This window comes from Rhinatrema bivittatum, chromosome 2 (genome assembly GCF_901001135.1).
Source record: "Rhinatrema bivittatum chromosome 2, aRhiBiv1.1, whole genome shotgun sequence".
In the NCBI taxonomy this organism is placed as follows: Eukaryota; Metazoa; Chordata; class Amphibia; order Gymnophiona; family Rhinatrematidae; genus Rhinatrema; species Rhinatrema bivittatum.
In genome coordinates this window covers 232748528-232764538 of record NC_042616.1, presented here as the reverse complement: position 1 = coordinate 232764538, position 16011 = coordinate 232748528, and the positions used below count along the sequence as shown (strand labels likewise).

General features: G+C 45.3%; 1 protein-coding gene across 5 annotated transcripts in view; it reads right to left on the bottom strand.

Annotated features, from left to right (window-relative positions):
- Positions 1–16011, bottom strand: part of KAT2B (lysine acetyltransferase 2B) — a 328579-nt gene that overhangs the window by 283863 nt on the left and 28705 nt on the right. The window lies entirely within an intron of this gene.

The window sequence follows — 16011 nt, the reverse complement described above, 5'->3', positions numbered from 1 at the left end:
CAACCAGTTTCTACTCCAGTTTACTACTAAGGTCTTAGACTCTTGTATGGGGCAGTACAGAGAGCCTTACCAAAGTCTAAGTAGATTACATGCAGCGCTCTTCTTGGACCTCATTCTTGATCACCCAGTAAATTTAAATCAGTCAGATTTATGTGGTGCCACACAAATGTTTCCTGGTGGAACCATACAGTGCTGCACATATCCATCATGTATGCTACAGAAGTTCCAAAATTACAGATGGCCAGCAGTAATTTCACTACTTTAATCCTCATGGTGCTTTATGCCCTGGGAGTAATCATATTTGCAGGTCAACCATAAATGATTTTACCTACACTGGATTCAGTTGACCCATGTTGGAAATTATATCCCACATCAGTGTTTCTTAAGCTGGTCCTGGGTATCCTCCAACTAAGCTGGTTTTCAGGATATCTGCAATTGAGTATGCATGGGGTACGCCAGGACCAGCTGGAGAAACACTGTCCTAGATGATATGATGTGTGTTATATGAATCAAACAGATCTGACTCCATGTGCGATAATGTGTGGCACACAAGGCAGCTTCTATGAAGTTAGGAAATCTGTGACGGATCAACTTAAAAAACTAAAATAAAGAAACTGGAAATAAACTGTCAGGGTGTATATTGGGGCTTGGACTGTGCTTTTGAGATATTTCATAGGACACACAGAATACCGTTTTTGTATATGTTTTCAGTATACACGCATGCCTTTCATCCTGTGTTCAGTAAAAGTAATCTGCTGTATGAAAGACTGATCTATGATAGGAAAAATAATTCAAAATGAAAAATGGACCACTTTCAGCTCTGCCCCTAACTACAGTCCCATCCTTTTGAGACTGATCATTTTAGCTGTTAAAAATAGACATATTAATTACACATGGAGAGCTCATGGCTGAAAATTCAAGAAAATTCTTCATTACTGACAGTGGGTGCAAGAAAATAGAGGTAAGAGTAGAACCATATTCACAAAAGCAAGTAACTGTATGTCTAGTGATGTTTACTGAATTGTTTTTAGAGGGATATAGAACAGTTCCCTTGAGCCTCATTTTTTCCAGTCTTTCAAAATAATTAAATCTGATGGAGGGAGGCACACTAATTTTTGTAATGATTTTAAATTCAGCTGCCTCTACACTCTGAAATAAAACTGTCCTGCTGGGAAGCCTTTCAGATGTATTAGATTCAATCTGAAATCCAATTACTGTTTAAATCCTATTCCTGATTTCCCTTGCCACTTTCACTAATTCTCCAAGATACCCATGTTCAATGATGTGGGGGTTTCTTTGTTTTGTTTTGAACTCTGCAACCTATCTTACATTATCGGGCCGTACTAAACTAGAGGATCAGAACGGTTCTGATAAATATAATTTTCTGGTAGTTGATCTGGTTTGTTTTCTATGCTTAGTGTTAAACTTGTAACTGATCCAGAGATCTTTGTAATGATGACAGACAAGCTTGTTGTTGGTTAGAGTTAAATAGCAGTGGGTCTTAGGTTAGTATGTGGGACATGGAAGACATTTAAATATGCTTTCAACACTAGCAAATGCAGTACTGGAAGTTGCAGTAATATGCAGCCAACTGCTTTCTAGAAACATAATCTGTGCTAGCCTACTGTGTAAAAAAAACATGTCACTTTGCCTTTTCTCGTCATTAGGGCAAGGGTCTTCAGTATGCATACCCTCCAATTCCTCTGGTGAAGCAAAATTGCTTACCTTGTAATAGGTGTTATCCCAGGACAGCAGGATGTAGTCCTCACATATGGGTGACATCAGTAATGGAGCCCTATGTACGGAAAACTTCTGTAAAAGTTTCTATGAAACTTTTGACTGGCACCAGTGTGCCTACTGAGCATGCCCAGCATGCTATGATATTCCCTGCCACAGGGGTCTCCCTTTAGTCTTGGTTTGTAGCAATAGCGTTAGCCAAAAATAAAATAATAAAACGTATCGGACCCAACTCCGCGGGGTGGCGGGTGGGTTTCGTGAGGACTACATCCTGCTGTCCTGGGATAACACCTATTACAAGGTAAGCAATTTTGCTTTATCCCAGGACAAGCAGGATGCTAGTCCTCACATATGGGTGATTAGCAAGCTAGAGGCTGAGTCAATTTGTCATGTAGCAACAGTGAAGTATTGTTGATGGAATGAATCAGCCGAAGATCACAGCAGGTTGGACGTAGAAGGAGTTGGGATTATACTGGAAACAAGTTCTTTAAGACAGATTGTCCATAGGCTGAATCTTGTCTTCCTTCTTTGTCTAGACAGTAGTGAGCTGCAAAAGTGTGAAGAGAACTCCAGGTTGCTGCTTTACAAATGTCCAGAATAGGTACAGAGCGAAGGTGTGCTACTGAGGTTGACATTGCTCTGACTGAATGTGCTTTTACTCGCCCTTGAAGAGTAAGGCCTGCTTTTCCATAACAAAATTGAATGCAATCTGCAAGCCAGTTTGACAGAGTATGCTTACCCACTGCTTTACCTGGTTTGTTTGGATCATAGGATACAAACAGCTGACTGGATTTTCTTTGGGCTGTAGTGCGGTTTAAATAGAAGGATAACGCACGCTTACAGTCCAAAGTGTGTAAGGCTCGTTCACCTTGATGGGAATGAGGCCTAGGAAAGAATGTTGGTAAAACTATGGATTGGTTCAAATGAAATTCCGTGACAACTTTAGGAAGGAACTTTGGATGTGTCCGGAGGACTACCCTGTCATGTAGGAACTTTGTAAAAGGTTCGTATGTGACTAGTGCTTGTAATTCACTGACCCTTCTAGCTGATGTAATGGCTATAAGAAAGACCGTTTTCCAAGTTAGGTACTTAAGGTCACAGGTATTTATGGGCTCAAATGGGGAACGCATGAGCCTAGTTAATACTACGTTTAGGTCCCATTGAATGCTTGGGGAATGAATTGGAGGTTTAATGTGAGTTAGGCCTCTCATGAATTTACTGACGAGAGGCTGTGTGGAGAGAGGCGCATCACCTAGCTTGTTATGATAAGCTGAGATTGCACTTAAGTGTACCCTTACAGATGACGTCTTAAGACCAGAGTCTGAGAGATGGTAAAGGTAATCTAGTAGCGTGGTAGTGGGGCAAGTGAAAGGATCTAAATCTTTCTGAGTGCACCATAAAGTAAACCTTTTCCATTTGTAGGAATAATTCTTTCTAGTGGAAGGTTTACGTGCAGCTATTAGTACCTGAGATATATTAGTTGAAAGGTTGAATGGTTGCAAGATCAAGCTTTCAACATCCATGCTGTCAGGGACAGGGATTGAAGGTTGGGATGGCGCAACTGACCCTGTTCCTGAGTTATGAGATTGGGAGCTACTCCCAGGCGAATGGGATCCCTGACTGAGAGATCTAGCAGTGTGGGGAACCATACTTGTCGAGGCCAATATGGGGCTATGAGTATCATGGACCCCTTGTCCTGTTGTAGCTTTACTAATGTTTTGGTTATGAGCGGTATTGGTGGATACGCGTATAACAGGCCTGAGTTCCAATGGCGAGCAAACGCGTCCTTTGGTAAGTTGTTCTGCCGGAAGAGGAAAGAGCAGTAATTGTTCACTTTGTAGTTCAGAGGTGACGCAAAGAGATCTATTGTTGGTTGACCCCAGCGTTGAAATATCTTGGTTGCTATCGCTGGGTCGAGGGACCACTCGTGTGGTTGAAAGTGGCGGCTGAGGCGATCCGCTACTGTGTTGTGGATGCCTGCTAGGTAGGTGGCCCGTAGTAGAATTGAGTGTGCTAGGGCCCAGTCCCATATTTGAGCTGCTTCCTGGCAAAGGAGGTACGAGCCCGTACCACCCTGCTTGTTGATGTACCACATGGCTACTGTGTTGTCCGTTTGGATCAGAACAGTCTTGTGTGAAAGGCAGTCCTTGAATGCATGTAGAGCATAGCGTATAGCTCGAAGCTCCAGGAAGTTTATTTGAAAAGAGGCTTCTTGTTTTGTCCACGTGCCTTGCGTCTTTAAGTGAGCAATGTGCGCACCCCACCCCAAGGTGGATGCATCTGTTGTTAAAGTCACTTGTGGAACTGGTTGCTGAAAAGGCAGGCCTTTGAGCAAGTTGATTACGGATGTCCACCAGAGAAGAGATGATCTTAGATCTGGTGTGATACGAATGGGAGTGGACAATGGTTGAATGGCTTGAATCCATTGAGATTTGAGTGTCCATTGCGGTAGGCGCATGGTCAGTCTGGCCATGGGAGTTACATGAACTGTTGAGGCCATGTGTCCGAGTAGGGTGAGGCACTGATGAGCTGTAACTCGAGATTGATTGCGAACTGATTGTGCTAAGAGGACGAGTGCCTGAGCACGGTCTCTTGGAAGAAAAGCTTTTGCTGTGATAGTATTGAGATCTGCACCTATGAACTGTAACTGGTGAGATGGTGTGAGATGGGATTTCTCGTAGTTGATGAGAAACCCCAAGGAGTGAAGTAACTGCATTGTGAGATGGAGAGAAGTGAGAGCACCGTTTTGTGTTTGACTTCTGATTAGCCAATCGTCCAAGTAGGGAAACACATGTACTCTTTGCTTGTGAAGATGTGCCACCGCTACTGCAAGACACTTTGTGAACACTCGAGGTGCTGAGGCTAGGCCGAAAGGCAGTACTCGATATTGGAAGTGCTGACCTTCCACCAGAAATCGCAGGTACTGTCGATGAGGAGGAAAAATGGGAATGTGAGCATAAGCGTCTTGAAGATCCAGAGAGCAGAGCCAATCTCCTTTTTGAAGAAGAGGTAGCATGGTGCCTAATGACACCATCCTGAATTTTTCTTTCTTTAGAAATTTGTTGAGATTTCTGAGATCTAGGATTGGGCGTAGGCCCCCGGTTTTCTTTGGAATGAGGAAATATCGGGAGTAGAATCCTCTGCCCCACTGAGGCCTGGGAACTTTTTCTATGGCCTTGGCAGTCAGTAGGGTGGATAATTCTACTTGTAGAATTGTGTAATGATAAGACACTGTCCAAGATGGGATAGGAGGATTGTCGTTTGGTACAGTGAGGAAATCCAAGTGGTACCCTTGAGATACAATTGAGAGTACCCATTGATCTGTCGTGATGGAGTTCCAATTTTGATGGAAATGAGAAATTCGGCCTCCGACAGGTAATTGTGGGCAAGGATTTTTGGAATGACTCATGCTCTCTGGTTGGATTTCAAAATCCAGACGTGGACGGTGCAGGTGGAGGCTGTTGAGGTCTGGCAGGTCTCTGGCGAGGTTGTGACCTTTGAGTAGGCCTTTGCTGTCTGGGTCTGGCTGCTGGGGGATAATACCGCCGAGGGCGGTAATATGGTTTCCTTGGTTCTCTTCTTGGAAGCCTCCTAGAAGGTTGGTGTACTTCTTGCGGCAGCTGAGATAGTTGTTTAAGGGTCTCAGTGTGATCCTTAATTGTCGCCACCGCCTCTTTAACTTTATCCCCAAAGAGGTTTTCTCCAAGGCAAGGCAAGTCTGCCAAGCGCTCTTGTACCTCTGGTCTCAGCTCCGATGATTTCAACCAGGCCCATCTTCTGGCTGTGATTCCTGACGCTGACAGTCGGGAGGCTGTTTCAAAGGAATCATATGTTGCTCGAACCTCGTGTTTACCCGCCTCCAGGCCTTTGTGCACGAGTTTTAGTAATCCGTCCTGAAACTGGTCAGGTAACTGGTGTGACAGTGTTTCTACCTGTTTCCACAGGTCTCGCTGGTACTGATTCATAAAGAGCTGGTAAGAATTTATTCTAGATACCAGCATGGCAGCTTGGAATATTTTTCTTCCTAGATTGTCCAGGAACCGGTTATCCTTACCAGGAGGTGTAGAGGCATGCTGTTTTAACCTCTTGGCCTTCTTTTGGGCCGACTCGACCACCACTGACTGATGCGGTAATTGTGTTTTTTGAAACCCTGGGATGGGCTGTACCAGATAAGTGGCATCAGCACGCTTATTGACCGCTGCCACAGACCCAGGGTGCTCCCACATTCTGTACATCAATTCTTGTAGGACCTCATGGACTGGAATGGCAAGAATTTCCTTAGGAGGATCTACGAATTGGAGAACTTCCAAAGTTTTTTGTCTGCTGTCTATCTCTGAAAGGAGGGAGAAGGGAATTGTTTCAGACATTTCCTTTATAAAATTCGAGAAGGAAAGATCCTCCGGTGGTGATTTTCTTCTATCCTCTGGTGGTGAGGGCTCAGAGAGGATATCTTCCCCTGATGAATATTCTGAGTCACTAGAGTCCAGAGGATGTTCTATAGGCCTAGAAGGCTTAAAAGGAGTGTCAGAGAGTGGTGTTTGTGGCCTGATGGGTGGTATGACACCTGAGGGGCCTGGTAACGGTTCCTGATGGAGATCAGAACCTGGATGTTGAGGTGCAGAGGAAAGAGCGTATATAAGTGAGTCCAATTTTTCCATCAGAGGTTGAAAAATGGACGTATCATGAGATGGTACCGGCTGTGCCATCGAGGTCGATGGCCGCATTGGCATCGATGGAATCTGGGGCATCGACATCAAAGGCACCGCTGGTTGCGCCCTGGATGGTACCAGTCCTGGAACCGACGGCATCGTTGATGGTGATTTCCTCGGCATCGGCATCGCGTGTACTGGCGATGGAATCGGCGATGGTATGAAGGCCGGTGTCGATGGCAGGAGAGGAGTAGTCGGTCGTGGCATCGCTTCCACAAAGGCATCCTGAACCGCTTGGCGTATATAAACGTCAAGTTCCGCCCGCATGGATGGTGTGAACAGAGCACCCATGGGGGGAGGCGGTGGTGGCGACATCAGTACAACCTCAGAGCCCTGAGGAGGTACGGTTCCTTCCGCCGGAATCGGCGAGGATCGCCTTGTCGATGGCTCGGAAGCCTTACCTTTGAGCCGGGGTTTCTTGGACGGTGCCCCGTCATCTGTCGATGGCTCACCGGCTATCGGGGTAGGTGATGCCGTATGCGGCCTACGATGCCGATGGTGATGTTTGTCTTTTTCGCGGGCTTTCTCACTGCCCGATGTTGAGGCCTTGGACGATGGTGAGGGGGAGGAAAATGGAGCGTCTCCCGACTCACCTGAGTGACGTTTTTTCAATACTACTTTTCTAATCGATCCAGCCGGAGACGATTGTTTGGAAGTAGATGGAGCAGTAACTAGTTGAATCTTGAATAGCTGCTCCATTTTGTCCAGCCGTAGACGTCGACCTTTCGAGGTCATCGTAGCGCATAAGGGACAATTTTTCACCTCATGACCCTCACCAAGGCAAAGTACACAGTCCTGGTGTGGGTCTGTGATAGACATATTTCTCGCGCATTTTGGGCATTTTTTAAAACCTGTAGCCATTTTGTGGCCGGACAGCCGTCGACGGCCTAAGACTCAGGTAAAAATGTTTTTAACCAAAAAACGGAACGGAACCGCGAGAACGGTAAAAACTCACCGCGATGACTAAACTAAGGGAGACCCTTTGCGGTTGAAGTTTTTTTTTTTTTTTTTGAAAGTTTTCCGTGAGGAAAATTGTGGAGAATCCCACAGGACTCCCAATAACCGCGAGGCTAACTGCTTCGCGGAAAAAAGAAGACTAAAGGGAGACCCCTGTGGCAGGGAATATCATAGCATGCTGGGCATGCTCAGTAGGCACACTGGTGCCAGTCAAAAGTTTCATAGAAACTTTTACAGAAGTTTTCCGTACATAGGGCTCCATTACTGATGTCACCCATATGTGAGGACTAGCATCCTGCTTGTCCTGGGATAACGAAGACTTTCTAAAGCTTCGAGAGGATTGAGGGACTATGATCCTCATAGCACTTCATTGGTCGAGACATCTGGTTTCCACTCCTTCAGGAGTTGCCCTTCCAGAGACTGATCAGTCTGGGGACTTCCCCAGATCTCATCATGCAAGATCAGGGCAGACTGCGGTATCCCAGTCACTTACTGCCTGGATGTTGAGAGGCTGATGCTGCAGCTGCTTGATCTTTCAGAAAATGTGTCTCAGGTCCTAGTGGCTTCTAGAAAGCCTTCCACAAGAAAGTGCTACGGGCTGAAGTGGAGGAGGTTTTCTGTGTGGTGTGAGGTGAAGGCCCTAGATCCGTTTTCCTGCACCACACAAAAACGGATTGATTACCTTCTACACCTAACAGAGGCTGGTTTGAAAACCAACTCCGTTAGAGTTCATCTAAGTGCAACTGGCACCTACCAACCATCGAGGTGTAGATGGTGCACCCATCTCTGTACAGCCGATAGTTGTACACTTCATGCGAGGCCTACTTCCCCTAAGGCCTCCCGTTGTGTCTTGGGACCCCAAAGTGGTGGTAGCTCAGCTAATGAAAACGCCTTTTGAGCCGCTGTGCTCCTGTGACCTTAAGTATCTGACCTGCAGGTCATATTTTTGGTGTCAGTCACTTTAGTGCGCAGGGAGCTCCAGGCCTTAGTGACTTATCCATCTTGTACAAAATGTTATCATGATACGTGGTCTTGCATACGCATCCTAAGTTCCTGCCTAAGGTGGTGACATATTTCCATCTTAATCAGCCAATCGTCCTGCCAACATTCTTTCCCAGGCCCCATTCGCACCAAGGCGAATGAGCACTGCCCAGTTTAGATTGCAAGAGAGCCTTGGCCTTCTATATGGAGCAGACTGAAGCCCATAGACTTTCCACCCACATTTTTATTTCCTTTGACAGGAATTAGATGGGAGTTGCTGTTGCCAAACAGAACTCTCCAATTGACTAGCAGACTGCATCTCCTTCTGTTATGCCCAGATGGGACTGCATCTTGGGGGTCATGTCAATGCTCAATCTGTCAGAACTATGGGAACGTCAGTGGCCCACTTGCGAGCACTTCCCGTGGAGGAGATCTGCAAGGCTGTGATGTGTAGTTCTCTCCACACATTCGCATCTCACTACTATCTGGATGGGGATGGCCGACATGATAGTACGTTCGGTCAGTCTGTCCTTCAGAATCTGTTTGAGGTGTAGAACCCAACTCTCCCTGCCTAGGGCCCATTGTTTGGGTTCAGGCTGTCTCCCCCTCTGTTACCAACAGTACTGTTGGCACCTGGTTGGTGCTTGTTGGTCCTCTTTTGTGTTGGAGAGCAGCCTGTAGTTAGGGTTCGCCCATTTGGAGGACTACCATCCTGTTTGTCCTAGGAGAAAGCAGTTGCTTACCTGTAACAGGTATTCTCCTAGGAAAGCAAGATATTAGTCTTCCCGAAACCCACCCACCATCCCGCAGAGTTGGGTTTCTCCTATTTTTTTATTTTTATTGTAATTCCATGTTAGGAGACTGAAGGGGGACCCTGTGTGGACGCGTGGTATGTGGCATAGGGCATGCTGGGCATGTTTAGTATGCCTATCAAAGTTTTATAAAAGTTGTCTATGCCAGGCTTCATCCAATGATATCACCCATGTGTGAGGACTAACATCCTGCTGTCCTAGGAGTACACTTGTTACAGGTAAACAACTCTGTTTCTTTGGGGGTAGACACAAAAGGTGGTATACAGTTATGGATTATGTGAGCAGTTATGGATTATGCAAAAAGGAGCAGAATATCTATACATTTTAGAGGCAGATGAGATTTTTATTGTAGCAGCATAAAATATACAATGGTTTTATAAATACAGTGGAAATTGTTTAGATTTCTGGTTTAACAGAACAAAGCGCTCTTGTTACAAAGGTTTAAAATCCCCTGCATTTAACTCAAAGTTAACTTATACTTGTCAAATCAAAACCAAGTAGCAATTTAACCAGTTATCTTACACTGATTCCCCTGCAGTCAGTTCACCCTTTTGGAGAATTAGGGTCCTGTCTTAGCATGGAGGGTACTGACCCTTCAAGGGTCATTTCTGAATGTAGATTACTAGGTTCCTTTTTCCCAATCCAGAGCACCTTGTTTTTTTGGGTTCACTTTCGGCTTGTTTTGTACAGGCAGGCTGATATTTCCTCTAAGTAGGTATTAAGTAGGTTAAACCATGGTTGTTTGAGCAGGTTTTCATTAAGACAGATTAACACGTTCAGGGACTCCCCCCTAGGAATTCTTAGCCCTAGTTAAAAATACTTAATATTTTTTAATTTTTTAGCTTGATATGATAGTACCATCATGTATGGTTTTATTAAATTTTAAATTGTATTTTATTATTTTGTAATTTATAGTTAAGTATGTTATCAGGAGATATAAATCTATAGACCCTTATGGGGTTTTAATTCAATTATGTTCCATTTTAATTTAATTTTTATTTTATTTTATTATGAGTTTTTGGGACAAAGTATTAATGGCTTGTCCAACTTTTATGTAAACCGACTTGAAGTGTATACGATATGTTCGGTATATAAAAAATACCTAAATAAATAAATAAAATAAATAAGATTGGTGATTGCTTCAAGTGGGATTTAGGACGAAAGGGGATCAGTACTTGAATGTTGTTTGCATAGGAATGGTAGATAAGTTCCTGATGAGTTTACTAAAGGAGCAATATATATATATTGAAAAATGTTGACACGTGGATGGATCCTTATGGCACCCTACAAAGGAAAGAGTGACAATGTGCTGATTCAAGTGAGATGGTTTAGGTGTGATTTTGAAGAAAAAGAAAGGGCAAGTACCAGCCTAATTCTCATCCTAACTCCTCTAGTCAAGTGAGTAGTATTCCACGATTGATGGTATCAAACACTATACACAAGTCAAGGAGTATCAACAGCACTGATCGTCCACAACCTAGAAGATGTCGTAGATCATCCATCAGGGTTAGTAGAACCGTTTCTGGGCTGTTGTGGGACCTGAAACCAGATCTAAATGGGTCTATGCTGTTTGTTATTGATAGGAATTCTGATAGCTGTGGAACTTTCTCAATGATTTTGCACATGTATGGGAGATTTGAAACTGGGTGGTGATAGTTTAAGTCACTAAAGTCTAACAGCCCGATACTGTAAAACCGCGGGAGAGCGGACGAACGCCTGCTCTCCTGGCGCATGCACCGGCCCTTGGCCGGTGCGAGCGATCCAGTATGCAAATTAGGCGACGCGGTGCAAACGAGGAAAAGGAGGCGCTAGGGACACTAGCGTGTCCCTAGCGCCTCCTTTTGGCCTGGAGCAGCGGCTGTCAGCGGGTTTGACAGCCGACGCTCAATTTTGCCGGCGTCTGTTCTCGAGCCCGCTGACAGCCACGGGCTCGGAAACCGGACGCCGGCAAAATTGAGCGTCCGGTTTTCAGCCCGACAGCCGCGAGCCGAATTCAAATTTTTATTTTTATTTTTTTTACTTTTTGGGACCTCCGACTTAATATCGCTATGATATTAAGTCGGAGGGTGCACAGAAAAGCAGTTTTTACTGCTTTTCTGTGCACTTTCCTGGCGCCGGAAGAAATTAGCGCCGACCTTTGGGTCGGCGCTAATTTCTGAAAGTAAAATGTGCGGCTTGGCTGCACATTTTACTTACTGTATCCCGCGCGCATACCTAATAGGGCCATCAACATGCATTTGCATGTTGAGGGCGCTATTAGGTGCCGCAGTTGGGCCGCGTGTTTTCCTCCCCTTACTGAATAAGGGGTAAGGAAAAACACGCGACCAGAGCTAGCTAACAGTGCGCTCCGACGGAGCACACTGTACTGTATCGACCTGTTAGTTGGGTTTCTTTAGTTTCAAGTGCACAATTGCTTGTTTCAGACAATCTGGTAGGAGGCCTTTTGTAAATACTGTTGACCATCTATTAAATAGGACAAGGATCTGAGAGTGCTCATATCTGATGACTTCAAGTTTGCCAAACTGTCAGGTCGATACAGTTATGCCGCGTTAGAAAGAGTGCGGCAGTGCCAGGCGCCCCCTCGTTCCCCGCACGCACAGTTCTCTTCACCTACCGCTCGATACTCTCTTCAAATTGCATGCAAATGCATGCCGCGTCTGCGAAGCGTTAGGCAAGCGTTAGGCCCGCGCAACCCATTTTACTGTACAGGCGCTAATACAGCGCCTATACAGTATCCTGGGTGCGCTGGTACCTATCATTTCAAATGTCATTTCAAATGACATTTGAAATGACAGGCACCAGGAAGTGGATGGTTCCCCCCCTCCCGAAGCAAGGCGCAGGGCGAAAATTAAAACGGGAATAAAGTGTAAAAAATGGGGGTAAAACCAAAGGGAGTAAAGTGTAAAAAACCATGGACGACCTCCATATTAACATTGCAGCGTAATATATATGTATAAATACCTGTCACTTTCCGAATCCCCCAGGCGTGCGGTCATCGAGGCGGCGGCGGGAGCCGGCGGGTGGATGGGCGCCCGTTCATCCAGGCGGCGGCAGCGGTGGGAGCCGGCGGGTGGGCGCGTGTTGGATCCAGGCGGCGGCGGGAGCCGGCGGGCGGGTGGGCGCCCGTTCATCCAGGCGGCGCCGGCGGGCGGGTGGGCGCGCGTTGGATCCAGGCGGCGGTGGGAGCCGGCGGGCGGGTGGGCGCGCGCTCGATCCAGGCCGCGGGCGTGCATTCATCCAGGCAGAGGGAGCCGCCGGCTCCCTCTGCCTGGATGAATGCAAGCCCACCCGCCCGCTCCGGCCGCAGCCTGGATCGAACGCGCGCCCATCCGCCCGCCGGCTCCCGCCGCCTGGATCCAACGCGTGCCCACCCGCCGGCTCCCGCCGCCGCCTGGATCCAACGCGCGCCCGCCGGCTCCCGCCGCCGCCTGGATCCAACGCGCGCCCACCGGCTCCCACCGCCGCCGCTGCCTGGATGAACGGGCGCCCATCCGCCCACCGGCTCCCGCCACCACCTCAATGACCGCACGCCTGGGGGATTCGGAAAGTGACAGGTATTTATAAATATATATAAACAACTTACGCTGCAATGTTAATATGGAGGTCGTCCATGGTTTTTTACACTTTACTCCCTTTGGTTTTACCCCCATTTTTTACACTTTATTCCCGTTTTAATTTTCGAACACCACACTAACACCAAGTAGAGGGTAGGCGGTAAACTAACAGGTTAAGGACGCGGCAAATAGCGGGTTACAAAGGAGATAATCTGAGCGCGCATCACAGTATCGGAGGAGAATAGCTAATTCCTTCATTAAACAGCTAATTCGTTCATTTACATATCATATACATGCGGGGTGCGGAAAGGGTTATGCGTCTGTTTTAAGAAGCGCTAAGGACGTGTGAAACTGGAGACTGTATCGCTGGATCGCCTTACGCGTCCGAATTGTGCACTCACAGCACGTTACAGACGGGAAATCTTCAACCGCACGTTACAGTATCGATCTGTGTGTAACAAAGCAGCAAGAATATGGAATGCACAAGTATAAAAAAGTATATTCTTTTTTACACTTTACTGGAACACATGCCTTCAAAAAATTCAACTCCTCCTCACCAGCCTAAACCTGGTACTAAATTCCGGCAAAACTGAACTCCTGCTCATCACCTCTGAGAACAGAACCTTTTCACCAACACAAGACACACCAACAATCACACAAGTGAGAGACCTAGGAGTCCTAATTGACAATCGCCTGAATTTCAAAGCCACCATTAACAAAACAACCAAAGACTGTTTCTACCAACTACAGGTGCTGAAAAGAATTAGACCTCTTTTCCATGCCCAAGATTTCAGAACCATCCTGCAAGCAATCATTTTTTCAAAATTAGACTATTGTAACACCATCCTACTTGGTCTTCCCGCTTCTTATACTAAACCGCTTCAGATGGTACAAAATACAGCTGCACGAATACTGACAAACTCCAGGAGAAGGGATCACATAACCCCCATCCTAAAGAGCCTCCATTGGTTACCTATACACTTTAGAATTATTTACAAGGCCATCCTTACCACATACAAAAATATCCACCTACTGGCTCCCATCGACATACAGATCCCTCTCCAACTACATAATTCAACAAGACCAACAAGAGATGCATACAAAGGATCGCTACAGGTACCACCGTCCAAATCTACCAGACACATCACACTAAGAGATCGGGCATTCTCTACAGCCATTCCACCGTTATGGAACTCTATCCCTTCAAACCTCAGACTTGAAACATGCATCTCAACCTTCAAAAAAAGACTAAAGACATGGATATTCACACAAGCATTCCCGGACTCAAACTGATCTACCTTCCACACCAATCCTTACCTTCACATACACCATGACAAACCTTCTTGTTTGAATTTTATATTATTTTACACTATCGTTACATGTTTGAATTAATAACCTGTCCTTTCTCTTCTCTCTCTGCCAAGTTCTAATCTCCCTGTTATTTGTAACTGCCTTTTTCCGCACCATTGTTTTAGTTTTGTTTACGATGCACACTTGTTTTAATGTGAACCAGCATGATGGGACTGCGTTCTCGAATGCCGGTATATAAAAACCCTAAATAAATAAATAAATAAATATAAAGGATACAAATAGTAGAAAAAATTGGAGGTGATATGTCTGTGCAAATCATTGTCAAGACTGCATCTGGAGTACCGCGTTAGGTTCTGGAGACAACATAGCCAAAAGGATATAAACGGTATAATGGCAATCCAGAGAAGGGTGGCCAAAATGTAAAGTCTGCACCATAAGCTCTATAAAGTAAGTTTTAGGAAACACGGAAAGAAGACAAGAGGTATGAGAGAGAAATTCAAATACCAACAAGGTATAAATAATGGGTAAGACGCAAGCATTTTTTGGCATAAAAGATCATTCATAAAAACAGAGCATTATACAAAGCTACAGAGGTGATAGACCTGCGAGTGACAGATAAATGAACAGCTTCCCAGAGGAGGAGGTAGAAGGAAAAGTGAAAAGAAATTTAAGACACAGAAAACCAGAGGATGCTTGGCAGTGGGGAAGCAAGGGTAAAACCAAGGAACTAAAAGGGCCTGAACTCAAGGGTGCTGCAGCAACTAAGAGGAAACAGGCAGATTAAGTTGGGTTTTGCAGGCTTTATAGGCCAATGTATTCAGTTTTTGTAGCATATATTTTTGTTTAAGTTATTAGGGTCTAACAAACATGAAAATCTGAACTCTCTAGAAAACACTCTTGTTATTCCATAATAACTTCTTGCAAGCTGTTTAGTTATGTCTTCTAGAATTTGGGGACAGAGAGAGGGGGGTTGTTAGCATTATTTTAACCTCTAATGAAACTTTTACAGTATTGGGGCCATGATGTTAATAGTATCAGCTACTGCAGTGCGGCACAACTATGATGGAGCAGCAAAGAAATACAAACTGAAGTGACAAACTCAACACCATCTGGCATTACAGAATGGGGCAAGTCATCTATTTGTTCCCGCACCAAGGTTATAAACAAATGTCAGTAAATAAATAAATACTCTTTTTTTTTTTTTATCAACCCTGACATTATCCCTTTAAAAAGTAAAACCTAATACTACGCAAACACTGTCAAATAAGGACTGTATGCCAGAAGAATGTAATAAAACTAAACTAATTGGAAAGCCTCAGCATGTAACAATACTAAAGTCCTTCCAGGCACACAGCCACTCAGGAGGGCTTCATTGCGGTTGTAAACCAAACATGTCCACCTTCTTTCTTTCACACAGTAGTCCCTTCTCTCCTTCAGACACAGATACACATGGGCCGATGGAATATCATGCATGGAAAAATGTGCATCCAAACTGGCACCCCTTTTATCAACGCACACACATCCACCTCTCCTGGGCACCCAATGCAATAAAGAAATGAGCTGTCGCGCTAAAAAGGACACGGTAGGAATAAATTGTGCGTCCCTAGCACGTCCTTGGCATCAAGCGTCCAGGAGATGCGTGTTGTGTGCGGGTTACAAAAACGAATGCTCAATACGAGCATCCATTTTATCCTGCAGCAGCTAATTTACCGGCACAATACACATGCACAATATACACGGCCTGGAGTGGGTATACTGTGGGTGTACATTGTGTTTCCTGAAATTTTTTTTTCATCAAGCCATTTTATTTTTTCATGATGCTGCTTTCTGTGGTTCTTCCTACTTAGTGTCATGCTCTAAGTAGGAGGAACCACAGAAAAGCAGTATTTTTGTTTTTTTAGCTGAGCCTTTGATGAGCAGCAAGACTTAACGCCAGCTGGCATTAAATTT